This window comes from Salmo salar, chromosome 12, assembly GCF_965601325.2.
Source record: "Salmo salar chromosome 12, fSalSal1, whole genome shotgun sequence".
Lineage (NCBI taxonomy): Eukaryota > Metazoa > Chordata > Actinopteri > Salmoniformes > Salmonidae > Salmo > Salmo salar.
In genome coordinates, this window is record NC_138302.1 from 55,028,988 (window position 1) to 55,046,264 (window position 17,277).

Here is a 17,277-nt window from a genome sequence, read left to right on the forward strand (position 1 = left end):
TCCATGAGTCACTCCGAAGCCATGTGGTAACTTTGGACCACGCTAGTGGCTTCCGGCGTCGCACTGCTCGTGCTCCCTGAGAAAGTTGGGCTCCCATTGACCTCCCTCCCATTGAAGGAGACGCTGTTGGCGCCTCCCATTGCTGAAGAAGACCGGAAGACCCCTCTCGTGGATGCTGGAGGCCAGATGACCTCTCTCGTGTGCTAGATGCGAGCGAGCAACCCATCTGACTGGGGATGATAAGCAGAGGTTTGAGATTTATGGATGTTCAACACATCCACAAACTCCTCTGTCCATTTTGAGATATAATCTCAGTCTACCAGGATGTACTTTTCCCGTTGGCGGTGTTAGTGAGTGGACCCAAGATATCCACTGCTATACGTTCACACGGCCAAGAGGTGACAGACAGGTTTAGGGGTGCACAGAACGGCCGCCCTTGGGGTTTACGGGACGTGCAGTCCACACACTCCTTACACCATTTTTCTACATTGTCAAACCACCCCGTCCAGTCGAAACGATCTTTGGCTTTCCCCTGTAGCTTTTGCACTCCTAAATGACCCCCTGTTGTTGTGCTATGTACCATGTCCAAAACTGTAGGCGCCACAGCTTTGCGGAGGACCACTTGTATCTTACAAATGGCATCAGAATTAGGCAAGGGGACACGCACTAAACTCAGCCCTTGCACCTGAAGCTGATCCCATACTGGTGCATATTAAGGCTTGATTACTCTACCTCCCTGCGCTTGTCCCCTATACTGTACTTCTTGTAAGCTAGAGGAGAAGGCGTATTTCCGCGTCTTCTTGTTGGGCTTCTGCCAAGTCATCCCCCACCCCTGCTTCCTGTTCTAGCCATGCCAGCTGGTTGACATGCATCAATGCGCAAACCACAGGGCACTGATCAGAGGGAGGGCTTGACGCAACACAGGGTACGACAGAGAATGCTGGTAGCCTCGACAGAGTGTCTGCACTCGCATGCTGCTTTCCGGGACGGTGCACAATCTTATACTGAAAATTAGCCAACTGTTCCACCCACCGAGCTAGCTGCCCTTCTAAACCTTGAAAGTTGTGCAACCATCGTAGGGAGATGTGGTCTGTACGCAGAATGAACTCTTTGCCTAAGAGGTCATGTTTGAAGTATCTTCTTGAAAGTAACCATGCCCAACAGCTCCTTCTTCGTTGTAGCATACTTGCATTCTTGCTTTGTCAGAGCTCGACTAGCATATGCTACCACACACTCCAATCCTTTCTTCTTTGATATGGTACAGCTCCTATTCCTTCATTGTTATCATCGGTCTCTAGGCTAAAGGTCTTGTTAGGATCTGGGTAGGACACGACTGATGCGGTAGTGAGGCTAGCTTTCAACTGCGTGAATGCCCGCTGGCAGTTTTCCCACCATTGAAACTGTCTTCCTTTCTCAGTAAGCTGATGCAGAGAGGGGCAAGATTTACCTGGTGCAGCTCGGAAAGAACTTCATCCAAATGGAGGAGATGTTCTTGAACGGTACGATCGGACACAATAAGGTCATCCAAATCAACTAAACGGGTGGTCTACTGTGAATCTGCTAGGACTACATCCATCAACCTCTGGAAGGTACTAGGTGCATTGCATAAACCAAAAAGTAAAACATTGAATTCAAATACCGTTTTTGATCTGTCTTTGGGGTCCAACCCGACTGTCTCGAGGGTGGAGAACCAGCGAGCCTTGTTCAAACTGTCAAGAGCATCGTCAATTCTCAGGAGCAGGTAAGCATCTTTCTCAGTGACATCATTGAGTCTCTTTTTTTTTACCAGAATGACAGGGGCTGTCCAGGAGCTACATGAGGGGCAGATGACGCCATGCTTTAGCATCTGCTAAATGTTGTATGCGGCTTCCTGTTGCAGTTGGAGGGGGATCCTGCACGGGGCCATTTTAATGGGTTTTGCGTTACCGGTATCTATCTGATGCATTGTAAGGTGAGTTTGCCCTAGATCTGTATCTCTTGTACTAAAAACAGAAGTGTGCCGATGGAGCAGTTCACGAATGGAATGATTTCGGCGCGTTCAAAACGTCTCTTTTCCAAACTAAATTGCGCCACAATGGTGTTTACAGACCAGGAAGGGGTGATGCCCTCTTCACTCCGCTTTTCGAAGTCCACTGTTTCACTATCTACCTCCACCTCAGTGAACAGAGTGGCAATTTCCATGCCCCGTTTTAGAATCTTGTTCTCATCAGTCATATTAATTACACGTACTGGGATAACCCCCTGGTCAATTGTACACACGACGTGAGCCACCTTGACATCACAATGGTTGAGCAAAGAGGAAGAGGGTTCCAGCATACCTTTGGTGTACTTCTTGGGAAGACCTTCAACTGCCCACGGGATAATTCCTTCGCAGTGGGGTGAGACTACTGTATCATAGTGAACAGTAACAAGTTTGGGTTGGTTAGCATCATACAACAACAAGAGAGGTAGCTTCTTTCCCATTAGTCGGTATCATCTTCCTCCATATCAATCACATCCCCAAATGTAGCTAGAAAGTCAGTGCCAAGCAAAATGTCTTAGGGCAGGATATCCACCATAAGAATTCAGTAACTACAGCTAAAGACTCAAATTGACAAATGGTCTGCCAACGGCTCAGGATCTCAATTTCCCGCCCATTAGCTACAGCAACTTAGCCCTGGTAACCCATCAACTCAGTGTCTCCATTAGTTATTTTTAGCTATGGAAACAATTGAAGCTTGAGCCCCGGTATCAACTGGTAGACGATAGTCCCACCCACTTAGTTTAGCATTGAGGTACACCCTAGAAGTGTTCTTGTCACATGGAGAGGCCAGCCTAGAAGGAGGAGGAAGGGGGGGGGGGGGCGAGCATTTGGCCTGCCGTGCACACCCGCTCTAGTTTCCCGGCAGGTAGGGGCAGTTTCTTCTCATATGACGGTTACATCCACATTCCTAGCAGAATTTGCTTCGGCCTCTGTTCACTCGGTCATAAGCAAACCCGCTTTGTTCCCTAGTAGCGGGCCTAGCAGACCGAAGACTGACACGCCAGTCCCCACTACATACATAATCAATAACATGATCACGTGTAAACATGTTGTTTCGTTATCCAGGCTGTTTCGTTATGCAGCCTCCTCCTAGCCAGGAAGTTAGCACAGTTCCCATTGTGACTGTCACAAGGGTCTAAACATTTCCCAATAGCATTTTTCAACTGTGTGTAGTCACTTCTATCCTCAACGGAGAGACCGCTATAAATGTCTCGAGCCCGCCCCGATAGTAACAAAGACATATATTTTAACTTGAGCCCATAATTCCAATTGTTTACCTTGGCAGCCATTTCCAACTGTCCAGCCCAAACAGACCATTCCAGCCCCAGACCGGTAAATGTTTCTGGCATAAAGACAGGGCACACCGACTGCATGTTGGGGGGGAAGGGGCTGACCATTATATGGGACGGGGGCTGCGATCTGGGACGCACCTGTGCCTAAGTTTGTGTCCTCATGGTCTGACATACTGTATATCCCACCACTGTAATAAAGCTCGCTAGACCACCTGATAGGTGGGGCAAGTACTGGATTGAGCAGATTACTGTGAGCCACCATCTTTGTTTGATTGGTATGGTATGGTCCAGCGAGGTTAGGACACCAACACTCAACACAGATATAGAAAACAATGATCTTTATTAACGACACCATTTCATAAGACAGGGTGCGTGAAATGCTAGGTGACCGTATAAATTCATAGAACCCCTTACTTTGAGCTACACACTCTGGAATCCCCTTTCTGTTTGCCCCACATACCCTACGTTATATTTTAAAAACATTTAACAAGACTAGGCCAACGAAAGAGGACATCTGACATGACATTGAACGTTTAAATGCAATATTTCTACTCACCGAAAGCTGAGACTCCCCTCTCTTTAAAAACAGTAACAGTAGTTGTTTTAAAAACAGTGTTTAAGCTGCGATTACATTTTGAAATCTTGCTCAACTGTCATGTGCTTGCACTTTCAGAATGAGCCTCTCTTTTCACTCCGTGCACAAAGTAGGAAGAGAGAGTGAGAGCACACAGCAAAATAGGGACAGAACATAGGACATGACAATAATACATGCTGCTAATGGCTAAATATACTGAACAAAAATATAAACGCAACATGCAACAATTTCTAATATTTTACTGAGTTACAGTTCATATAAGGAAATCAGTCAACTGAAATATATTCATTAAGCCCTAATCTATGGATTTCACATGACTAGGAATACAGATATGCATATGTTGGTCACAGATACCTTAAAGGTAGGGGCATGGATCAGAAAACCTTTCACTATGTGGTGCAACCACCATTTCCGTCATGTAGCGCGACACATCTCCTTCGCATAGAGTTGTTCAGGCTGTTGATTGTGTCCTGTGGAATATTGTCCCCCTCCTCTTCAATGGCTGTGCGAAGTTTCTGGATATTGGCCGGAACTGGAACACGCTGTCGTACAAGTTGATCCAGAGCATCCCAAACGTTCTCAGTGGGTTACATGTCTGGTGAGCATGCAGGCCATGGAAAAATTGGGACGTTTTCAGCTTTCAGGAATTGTGTAGAGATCCTTGCGACAAGGGGCCGTGCATTATGATGCTGAAACATGAAGGCGGTGGATGAATGGCACGACAATGGGCCTCAGGATCTCGTCATGGCATCTCTGTGCATTCAAATTGCCATCGATAAAAATGCAATTGTGTTCGTTGTCTGTAGCTTATGCCTACCCATACCATAACCCCAGCGCCACCATGGGGCACTCTTTTCACAATGCTGACATTAGCAGACTGCACACCCACACAATGCAATACATGTGGTCTGCGTTGTTAAAGGTCGGTTGGACGTACCGCTAAATTCTCTAAAACAGAGATATTAATGTTAAATTCTCTGTAAACAGCTTGTGTGGAAAGACCATCTTGCAGTCAGCATGACGATGGCACACTCCCTCAAAACTTTAGACATCTGTGGCATTGTGTTGTGTGACAAAACTGCACATTTTAGAGTGGACTTTTATTGTCCCAGCACAAGGTGCAGCTGTGTAATGATCATGCTGTTTAATCAACTTCTTGATACGCCACACCTGTCAGGTGGATGGATTATATTGGCAAATGACAAATACTCATTAACAGAGATGTAAACTAATTTGTGCACAAAATTTGAGAGAAATAAGCTTTTTGTGTGTATGGAAAGTTTCTGGGATTTGTTTTATTTCAGCTCATGAAACATGGGACCAACACTTTACATGTTGCCTTTATGTTTTTGTTCAGTGTAGTTAAACACTGACGTAAGTAGCCAGACTAGGCTACATTATATGGTTTGAATTGGCTATCTATTTATTATTATTTCTTCTATAGGCTAGCTTACCTGCTGCTGCAATGCCTCTCTCTCCTTGAGCAACAGCCCCCTCGACTTTCATGACCAAACAAACCCTGTTTGCTGACCAACAATCTGCTATAACTGGGCAAATAACTCACTAACTAGCAAGGAATAGCAACGAATGTGCACAGGTGTCTAAACACGGATCTAGTTTTAAATTCAAACCCACTGGCACCTGAAGCCCCCATGAGATCCCAAATCTAGAAGCAGTTTAGCTAACGCATTAGCTAGCTAGCAAAATGCTAATTCTGTTTAACAAGAAAACAGCTGAGATTCCACAAACACTGTAGCTAGCTAGCAAGGCCTCCTCAGCAGCAATGTTATTAAGTGTCATTGAAGTTGGTGGTCACTACTGGTTTCAGATGACGAGTAAAACTCTCCGCCATGTTTGGTGTTTTGGTAAGGGCTCAGAGTGACGTCACGCACCAAAGAAGCCTCAAAACCAATCACGACAGATAAGGAACAGGGAATTGTTAATTGTTTCCTTGTTTTTTGAATCAAATGAATACATATTTTGATGCTCCTGGACACATAATCAGTGATGTAACCTGGAGTCATAGGGTGTTTCGGGTCAACATCACACACCCTCGCGCAGGCGACCCAACCAAGGTTGATCAGATCCTGACTTGTCTCCAGGTAGCATTACGCTGCTCCCAATGGATCTCCTCTCTTGATCCAGGGACATTGTGCTGCTGATGGCTTTTCTCCTCTTCACTCCCTTGATTCAAAGTGTGCTGCAGGCTCTGTAGAGGGATTGCCCAGCAAAACCCTTGGAGCCTACCTCGATAGGCATGCACCTAGCCTTCCAACCCTGCTTCTGAAAGTCGATGACCAGTCCCTCATACCTTGCCCTCTTCCTCTCGTACGCCTCCTGAAGACGATCTTCCCAAGGGACTGACAGCTCAAAAATAATGATGGTCTTTGTGGACTCTGAGACCAGGGTTATGTCTGGTCTCATGGTTGTCTTGACAATGTGCTACAGGAAACTTTGTATGTAGGTGTCCTTCCTCATGCTGCACACATTTTCACTTGATTTTCACTTGATTGTGTGTTTTGGATCATTGTCTTGCTGCACGTTTGATGTTGATAGGCCATTGTGAAGTGGATTTACAAAGGATTTAAATGGACATGTCAAGTCTGATTTCAAGATTTATCAATAACCCTAAATTTAACAATGTTCCATGGGCCTACACACTGAATTTGGTTTTATTTGGACCTATGGTTCATGAGAATACCTTTTTCAAAGATTTTCCTAAATGTCCAAGATGGAGGAAAATCTATCCAAACAGACCTTATGAGATCTTGAGGAAAATGTGTGCAGCATGAGGAAATACACCTACATACAAAGTTTCCTGTCTCTAGGTGAAACGGGGCAGCAGATATGAAGGTTTAAGTTAGACTGCTTATAACAGCGCCTCCTATAGGCCAATCAGTGCCATTCTTTTTTACCAAGTTACTCTAGTTTCTGTGTGCAAAATTAGAAAACAGTTATCAATCTATGCTTGAGTTATTTGACCATGTCAAGGGGTAAAAAATTGAAGAATAACAAAATGTTTCACTGCCCTTGCTCTGGATCACTAATAAAGGATGAGAAAGCACTGTGACAGCAATGATGAGATCCTGAGCACATTACAGACCCCTCTGTGGATGCCAGAGCAAAGAAACCAATATCCCTGTGTGCTGTACATGCAGTGTAGAAAATAACAAGAGTTAGGTCAAGGTAGTTATATGAATTAAAATAACAAAAAAATTCCACCTTTAAAAAAAAGAGTACTATACAATTGAAAAGAAACTGTAAAAAAGATGGTATAGAGACGCGATTGTACGATTTTAGAGGTAAATATTTGTAGCTTTATTTTGACAAATATAATTCTGTCTTTTGGGATATGGAAGGGATCATGTAAAATAACAGAGATGAGAGGATGGTTGAAGTCAATTTATTCTGCCTGCTTTAAATTTTACAGCAGAGAACATCTTAAACAGATTAAAAAGATGCATGTTAAGGATAAAAAAAAATACATTTAAGTTACGGGAAAGGAATAAAGTTCAGAGCTCTGGCTGTAAACTGAAAATATGAACATTTGCATGTTTTACATTTTTATTGTAACCTATAACCCTTAATGTTTACCTCGAACCCAAACCCCTACGTTTGAGGACACTGCTACTATCTAAATAAACACAAATACCTATTTTCTATCATCTGTCTTTCAGCTCTAATTCTTTACTTAACTTCAACAGTTGCATTGATGTGGGTGTTGATTTACAGTTACCCTAATGGAATTAGCTAAGCAAATGAATAAAAAAGCTACTGTATTTAACCCTTATGGTTTATCATAATGATCGTACACAAAAACATGAGAACGAGTAAAACATGAAATAAGTATAAATACAATCTTGGAGCCAGGTGATAATAGAGAGCAGTGATAATACTGTAGCCATTCTCTACATACAACATCCTGTAAGAGGCTCAAAGGGTGTGGTGCAGACAAAGGACATTTTACGATCAGTAGCTACAGTGCCGTGAAAAAGTATTTTCCCCTTTCAAATTTTCTCTACTTTTGCATATTTTTGATACTGAATGTTATCAGATCTTCAACAAAAACCTCATAGTAGATAAAGGAAACCTGAGTGAACAAATAGCACAACAATTATATATTTATTTAATTTATTTCAGAAACATAGTTATGTAGCACCCAATACCCCTGTGGGAAAAAATAATTGCCCCCTTTCACTCAATAACTGGTTGTGCCACCTTAAGCTGCAATGACTCCAACCAAACACTTCCTGTAATTGTTGATCAGTCTCTCACGTTGCTGTGGAGGATTGTTGTCCCACTCTTCCATGCTGAACTGCTTTAACACAGTGACATTTGTGGGTTTTCAAGCATGAACTGCTCGTTTCAAGTCCTGCCACAACATCTCAATTGGAATTAGGTCTGGACTTTGACTAGGCCATTCCAAAACTTCACATTTGTTGCTTTTTAGCCATTTTCACTTGATTGTGTGTTTTGGATCATTGTCTTGCTGCATGACCCAGCTGTGCTTTAGCTTCAGCTTACAGACAGATGGCCTGACATTTTCCTGTAGAGTTCTTTGATACAGAGCAGAATTCATGGTTCCTTCTATTAAGGCAAGTCGTCCAGGTACTGAGGCAGAATAGCATTCCAAAGCCATCACACTACCACCACCATGCTTGACCGTTGTTATAAGGTCCAAACACTGTGGAATGCAGTGTTTGGTTTTCGCAAGGCATAATGGGACCCATGTCGTCCAAAAAGTTATACTTAAACTCATCTGTCCATAGAACATTCTTCCAAGAGTCTTGATGATCATCCAGGTACTTCCAGGTGCTATTTGGCAAACTTGAGTCAACATTTTGGACGATATGGGTCCCATTATGTCTGATGAAAACCAAGGAAGCGTTTGGTTGCAGGCATTGCAGTTTAAGGTGGTACAACCAGTTATTGAGTGTAACGGGGCAATTTTTTTTCACACAGGGAATTGGGTGTTGCATACCTTTGTTCATTAAATATTTTTTTTTTTTTGTAAACTCAGGTTTCCTTTATCTAATATTAGGTTTTGGTTGAAGATCTGATAACATTCAGAATCAACAATATGCAAAAATAGAGAAAATCAGAAGGGGGAAAATACTTTTTCACGGCACTGTAGAGAAAGTCATAGTTGTGGTTTCATAACTACATCAGTAGGCTGTCCTGCTGGGCTGAGGTTGCTGGTGTGTCGGGGATTGAGCTGTATACGTGGTACATATCAGACTAGATAAAAGAAACAGGCAGTTTCACTTTAGACCTTTGAAAATACACATTGTACATACTGTATTATTGATTTAAGATGATTTAGACATGAAGCGTGAAAAAATGCTAAAGTTTGTATCATTTATTTGCATTGGATTTGTACTACAAATTGTAAAAAGTTTGCATTTGGAAACAGTAGCCAGGTAAATAAAGCAAAGCATGGATTGTTGTCATACCTTGTCAAAAGGATGCTTACAGGACAAGGAAACCAATGTGTAAATGTGTAATTATGTTGAACTATCCCTCTAACTGAAGTTCCTACAATGCATTTGATGTGATATAAATACACTTTTTATTTTAAAGAAAACTATGATTTTGTCATCTCTTAAGAAAGCAGCTTGGGCAGCAACATCTGGGGCCTGCTTGGAGACTGAGAATAAAACCAGTTTGGTCCCAGGTGGACAGCAATTTGAAATCAACATCTACAGCCTACTTATTGCCCTAGCGGGAAAATTGGGGACTTGGGTCCCAGGTGTTTACCCAAATGGGTTACATCTGGGTAACCCATTTGGGTAAACACCTGGGACCCATGCAAGTAAATCCTCAATTTGCCCGCTAGGACAACTTATGAAGCCCAACATGGCAACCACATGTGGGGCCAACGTGGATACTGAGGACAAAACTTAGTGGGCCCACTGTTGGGTTTCTCTAATGGGGCCCGTGGAACAGCCCTTCATTAACCGATATGGGTCCCACATGGAAATGTTGACTGAGAAGGTGGAGTGAAATGGATTTTTGTCCGTTATTCTGCTAATTTTTATCACCGATAAAACATTTGATCTCAAACAGTTTTCTGTTCCCAAAACAAAAATCTGTTACGAACAGAGTGGACTAAGTTTTGCAGACTATCCTTTGGCAAAGGCGTTGTTTAGAAGGAGTGCAAGGGCAAATTGAGTTATTGCACACGTGCACTTTACAGAGTAGGTGTTCCCTAACAGAAATATGCAAATACATGCTAAAACTCGCCAATAGGATCTCGCTAGTTCATGCTTGGCTCTGCCCACCTCATTGCTTGCTCTGCCCAACTATGATCCACTAGGATGATTTTGCTCCCATTGGAAACGACAGGCTGTGGTCTATCTTGGTTTAGTTATACAAATCTTGGCCTACATCTCCCAGAAAAGGATGTCAAGGGGACATTTTAGATCTAAGAAATATAAAATAAATAGTTAACTTAAAAAATAAGGAAAATATTATCTTGGTAATGTCTTTGATTACCCTAAACATTGTCAAGTTGATAGGTCATTGTGGAGTGAATTTGCAAAGTATTTAAAAGGAAAAATTGGATTCCCTGATTTATCAATAACTCAGCCATCTCTGAACCAATCACTTAGCTTAGCTAAATTAAGAGATGTACCATGGGCCTACATACCGAATTAGGTGTTATTTAGACCCTTCCTGAGAATACGTTTTTCAAAGGTTTGAAAAGATTTCCAAGATGGAGGAAAATCTACCCTGTCCTTGAGGCGAATATGTTCGGCACGCGGACAGACACCTACATACAAAGTTTCAAGTATCTAGGTCAGGGGCATTAAACAAATGTTTCCCCGGGGGCTGCATTCGGTCATAAACGAGGTCCGGAGGACAGCGATGACAATTATTTATATTTCCTCGCCATGAAAAATGTCCCTAAATAGTCCTCTATCCATCGTTTAAAAAAATGTTTAAGCTCCCTGACTGTCTAGCTTTCATTTCGGTGATTATAAGCAATCTAGACAGTCAAGGAACTGTATGAATGTAGGTCTATTACTGTTTCTAAAGTTTAGATTTGATTTTAGTCATTTTAAAGTACAATGAAATCAAAAAGTATTCAGACCCCTTTACTTTTTCCATTTTTTTTTTACGTTACAGCCTTATTCTAAAATTGAATTTAAAAAAAATTCCCTCACCAATCTACACACAATACCCCATAATGACAAAGGGAAAACAGGTTTTTAGAATACTTTCCGAATGCACTGTATATTGAGTTTGTTTTTCCCCACTCAAACCAGCCGTATGTTTGACACTCCTGCTCTAGGTCAAATGAGGCGGTGGAAATGAGGGTTTAAGTGAGTGTTCTTATAACAGCTCCACCTATAGACCAATCGGTGCCATTCTTTTTAACCAATTACTCATGGCCTCTCGTTTCTGTGTGACAAATTAGAAAAAGAGTTACCAATCTGTGTCACGTCCTGACCCTAGTAGGATGTCATTTTCTATAGTAGAGTAGGGCAGGGCGTGACAGGGGGTGTTTTGGGTTGTTCTATGTTTTCTATTTCTATATTTAAGTTCTAGTTTGTCTATTTCTATGTTGGGATTGTCTGGGGTTGATCTCTAATTGGAGGCAGCTGATCCTCATTGCCTCTGATTAGAGATCGTATTTAAGTAGGGGTTTTTCCTCTTCCTGTTTGTGGGTGATTATATTTTGTGAGTGTGTTTGTTCATCCTGTGTCACGGTTTGTTGAGTTGGCATTAAGTTTACTTTGTTACTTGCATTTAGTTTCACGATCAAATAAATATGTGGAACGAAACAGATGCTGCATTTTGGTCCGCTTCTTATAACAGCCGTGACACTATGCTTGAGTTATTTGACCACGATGATACTGACCTTGCGCTTTGATTTGGAAGGTATCTAGAAATAAAAAAAGGGTCACTATGCAAATTAGCCATTCTAAGAAAATCTTGAGACACATTTTTTCAAAACCAGTATCGATTAGCATGAGTCACAGTTCTATAGTAACATAAGGTTAGTAACTATTTACACAAGTTCATGACATTATTACTTCGGATCAGACATCTTATTGAGCTCACGTTATTTAGTAGCAATGGCAATAACCCTCTGGGCAAAAAATTACATATTCATATCAAATTAGAATGGACTGATAAAATGAGACATCAACTTACCACAGCTATAGCTGTAGACTATTACAAGAACTTGGAATGGAGGAATAACTCTCAGACAAGGAGGATGACCAAAAACAGATGACCAGCCATATCAGGGGTGAACAACACCATTTTCACAGATCCTCCGACTCTCACAAACTACTAGGAGTATGGTGTCTGTGACTGAGAGAACGGTTTGAATAGAGAGGTAGATGAGACACTTCCTCGCAGGAAAACCACAAACAAAGTCCATTAACTATCAAGTAGTGTCTCACATCATGAGGTTGGGGGAAGGTCAATCAGTCAATGTTCTGTAGTTATATTTTGCTCCTAAAATATAAAATGAACCCAAAAGCATTAGCTTCACTGTCAAAGTAAATTCATATGTTTTATTTGAGGCCTTTTTGACTGTGACAACTCTGATAAAAAGAAGGTTCATGTACAGCATTGGCAACACCCACAAGTTAATATTCTGGCTGTGACTCCATGTCTGGCTCTGTAACTCAACAACACTACATTTCTGTTGACATCTTGAGGTGCTTACAGTAATTGTCAGAAGCATTCATATGTTTCTCATGTTGGTATTTTTAGAGGGCGTATTTAGTTTGGGTTTTCATATCTGAAATAGTCTGGTAAAGATGTTAAATGTTAATTAAATGTAACCATAGCATCAGTTGAAGGTATCTGAGGTTTCTGAGGTTTGGTTCAACTTCAACAGTTGGTTTTATGTGTAAGGTGGATGTTGGTGTTGTTTTACAGTTTGTTTAACTGACACCTAATGGAATTAGCTAAACAGATGAATAAAAAGCCAATATACTTATTAAGCCACCTCAGTTTATCAGAATAAAAACATGAGAAATAGAAATACCAAAAATACATTCACAGATACAGGCGTAAGAGATAGGTAGGTGTTTAACAGAAAGTCTTATTGTCTGACCATTAAACTCAAGACATGCTCTATATACAGCATCCTGTGAGAGACGAGCATTTAACTTGTTGAGCGGAACAGACATATAACATTATATGAGAGGGGTATTCTGGGATCTGTAGCTAGAGAAAGTGACAGTTGTGGTTTCACTATGAGTTTGCTGGTCTGTCGGGGATTGAGCTGTAAATGTGGTGCATATCAGACTACAAGACAGAAACAGACAGTTTGACAGTTTGGCATATAAATGATATGGTAAGAATCATTTAAAGAAGTGCAGAACACAATCACATGGGTGATGGTGAATAAGACAAACTATGGCTATCATTTTTATTTGTGCTGTACTTTTTGAGATGCCTGCGTATCCACTCCAACAGTGGGCATTAATGTGGATGGTACAGAAATGATCAGACTGTAGCTTCCTGAATCCACCTGGAAGAGAGAGAGAAAAATAGATCTTAGTTATCCTGTCTGTCTGTCTAGAACAGCAGTCAACCAACTGTTGGTTTGACACTTTGAATGTTCAAGGGTCGTTCTTGAATTGTGGTGGCATTTGGGCATTAATACATTTTTATAGATTTTTTATTAATTTAAATGTATTTAGGTACATCTTCCCATTATAAATCAACTGATATGGCAGATTAATGACTTTAAATCATGTTTACCATTATGGTAACATTGTGCCACCAGTAGAGTAACACAAATGACAATGTTTTGGTCGTTTTAGGTAATTACCCTTTCAAAATAATTGACTAAATCGTTATGATTAATCGTTTTGCTCACAATTAAATTGAGTTACACCAATGGCACTTCGTATTTAGACACACCAAATGATCAATGGAATCCTCAAGTGTACGGCATACTAAAACGGATGGATTCTTTTAGAATGTTCTTTAATGGCCTCCTGAGTGGAGCAGCGGTCTAAGGCACCACATCACTGTGTTGCGGCGTCACTACAGCCTGGGGTTCGACCAGCTGTGACCGGGCAGTCCCATAGGGCGGCACACAATTGGCTCAGCGTTGTCCGGGATTGGCTGGGGGAGTTTGGCTGGGGGGGCTTTACTTGGCTCATCACTCTCTAGCGACTCCTTGTGGTGGGCCGGGCACCTGCAGGCTGACCCTGTTCGTCAGTTGAGTGGTGTTTCCTCTGACACATTGGTGCAACTGGATTCCAGTTTAAGCAAGCGGGTGTTAAGAATAAAGAAAATCAATTATGGGTCAACATCTATATATATTGCTCCCAGCAGTGATCAAAGCTCAGAACGCTTATATTTTTGTGAAAATCTTTTTTACTTAAAGTATTTGTGTGTTTACAATATTTTTTTACTTGAGTCTGATAAATATCTGAAGAAAAAGATAATCTGATAATACCTGTGGAATATAAAAATACTTGCTTAATTTACACTACCTTTTAAAAGTTTGTGGTCAAGTAGAAATGTCCTTGTTTTTGAAAGAAATGCACATTTTTAATCTATTAAAGTAACATGAAATTGATCAGAAATACTGTGTTGACGTTGTTAATGTTGTAAATGATATTTGTAGCTGGAAACGGCTGATTCTTTATGGAATATCTACTGAGGCCATTATCAGCAACCATCACTCCTTTGTTCCAGTAGCACATTGTGTTAGCTAATCCAAGATAATCATTTAAAAGGGTAATTGAACATTAGATAAACCTTTTGCAATTATGTTACCACAGCTAAAAACTGTGGAGCTGATTAAAGAAGCAATAAAACTGTCCTTCTTTAGACTAGTTGAGAATCTGGAGTATCAGTATTTGTGGGTTCGATTACAGGCTCATAATGGTCAGTCCACTCTTGTTCTGAGAAATGAAGGCTATTCCATGCGAGAAATTGCCAAGAAACTGAAGATCTCATACAACGCTGTGTTCAACTCCCTTCACAGAACAGCGCAAACTGGCTCTAATCAGAACAGAAAGAGGAGTGGGAGGCCCCGGGGCACAACTGAGCAGGAGGACAAGTACATTAGAGTGTTTAGTTTGAGAAACAGACACCTCACAAGTCCTCAACTCGCAGCTTCATTAAATAGTACCCGCAAATCACCAGTCTCAACGTCAACAGTGAAGAGGCAACTCTGGGATGCTGACCTTCTAGGCAGAGTTCCTCTGTCCAGTGTCTGTGTTCTTTTGCCCATCTTAATCTTTTCTTTTTATTGGCCAGTCTGAGATATGGCTTTTTCTTTGCAACTCTGCCTAGAAGGCCAGCATCCCAGAGTTGCCTCTTCACTGTTGACGTTGAGACTGGTGATTTGCTGGTACTATTTAATGAAGCTGACAGTTGAGGAATTGCTGCCAGAGAGACTAGGCGATCACAAAATGTTTCCCCAACTCCCAGTGACCTCTGCTACCAGGCCACCAATTGGTTGCTAGGGAGCAGGACACCTGACAGTCCTTCTGCCTGCTCAGGTCAGAGCCTCCTCAGTCTCTCTCCAAGTAGACAAGAGTGATGGAGTGCGTGGACAGAAGTGAGTGATGTTGTTATTGAACGTTGTGCATTTACTGTTGGTTGTTACTATTGCTAGTGGTTAATAGTAGTTGATGCTGTGTATTATACAGTCCTTTGCTTTTGTCACTATCTCCTTATACAGTTAATATTATTATTGCTCATGTGCTGTTTCTCATTTATTCTCAAACTATGTTTATTAGTATATTTATTCATATTATTCTCTGTCCAGAACCACATCCATCTCATATGTCCTCTGGAAATAAAGTTATTTAGTGTGAGTAACGCTGTGCGGTTGCCGTAATCCTCTGACTGGGAAAGGTGGGTTTTTCATGCTCAGTAGTTTACCACGTGTATCAAGAATGATCCACCACCCAAAGGACATCCAGCCTAGGCATTAAATAGTACCCGCAAATCACCAGTCTCAACGTCAACAGTAAAGAGGCGACTCTGGGATGACACTACTGTGGGAAGCATTGGAGTCAACATGGGCCAGCATCCCTGTGGAAAGCTTTCGACACCTTGTGGAGTCCATGCCCCAACGAATTGAGGCTGCTCTGAGGGAAAAAGGGGATGCAACTCAATATTAGGAATGTTTTGTACACTGTGTGATGATACTCTTATTCATAACAAAAAAAAAACAGGTAGCTAAATATAATGTGCCTTTAATGAGAAGAGTTCAAATCTAGGCCTATTTATTTCATCTTTGGATTCTAAAATAGTTTGAAATCGGCATCTATTTCCTATTGTTAATTTCATTTCCATGATCATTGCAGAATAAATTCCTCACATTTACTGACTGTGATGGTTTCATACTTGCGAAATAGCTTATAGGCCCTCTAGAGCAGGGCTGCTCAACCCTCTTCCTGGAGATCTACCATCCTGTGGGTTTTCAGTCCAACCCTAATTTAACACACCTGATTCTACTTATTATCTGCTCAACAAGACCTTAACTAGCTGAATCAGATACGTTAAATTAGGGTTGGACTGAAAACCTACAGGACAGTAGATCTCCAGGAAGAGGGTTGGGCAGCCCTGCTCTACAGGATCAATGTTTACAGGTCCAAAACAGCAAATGTCACTACAAAAGAAAACATTTTGCCACCTCCAAAGACTCAGCTGGTTTAAGAAAGAAATTCACTCATCATTGTCCAAGACCAAGTCAAGACTGAGTGAAAATAGATCCCAGACCGAGACACTCAACATGGGGTATCGAGACCGAACTTGAGACTAAGAAAAGGAAACTAAAAACATGGTGGGGTATTATTCATGAGAACAAACGTTCAAACATTTTTATCGATTGGCATCAGTCAAAGTGCACAAGTAACATCATGTTAGTAACTACCCACTGGGCAAAAACTGGTTGAATCAACTTTGTTTCCACATCATTTCAACCAAAAAAATGCAATGTGATTACGTTGAATCAATTATAGAAAACCTAAATCCAATACAATTGGTGAAAGACCATATGTTCTTAATGTTTTGTATACTGAGTGTACAATATTCACATGAAATATGATCAAATTGATCAAATTAGACCCTCAATACCAACGATATAGCTGTATACAGTGTATATATTGTAGTGCAAGAGTTGGATCAGAGGAATATCTCACAGCAAAGGAGGATGATCAAAAACAGATGACGAGCCAGATCAGGGGTGAATAACGCAATGTTTCAGAGAAACAGACGATCACAAACTACATAATAAGTACCGTGTCTGTGACTGAGAGAATGCTTTTAATAGAGAGGAAGACGAGGAGCCTGCTCACAGGAAAACCACAAAGAAAGTCCATCAACTGGTGTGATTAGAGGTAAATGTCTCCTGCTCCTAACATGAGCCC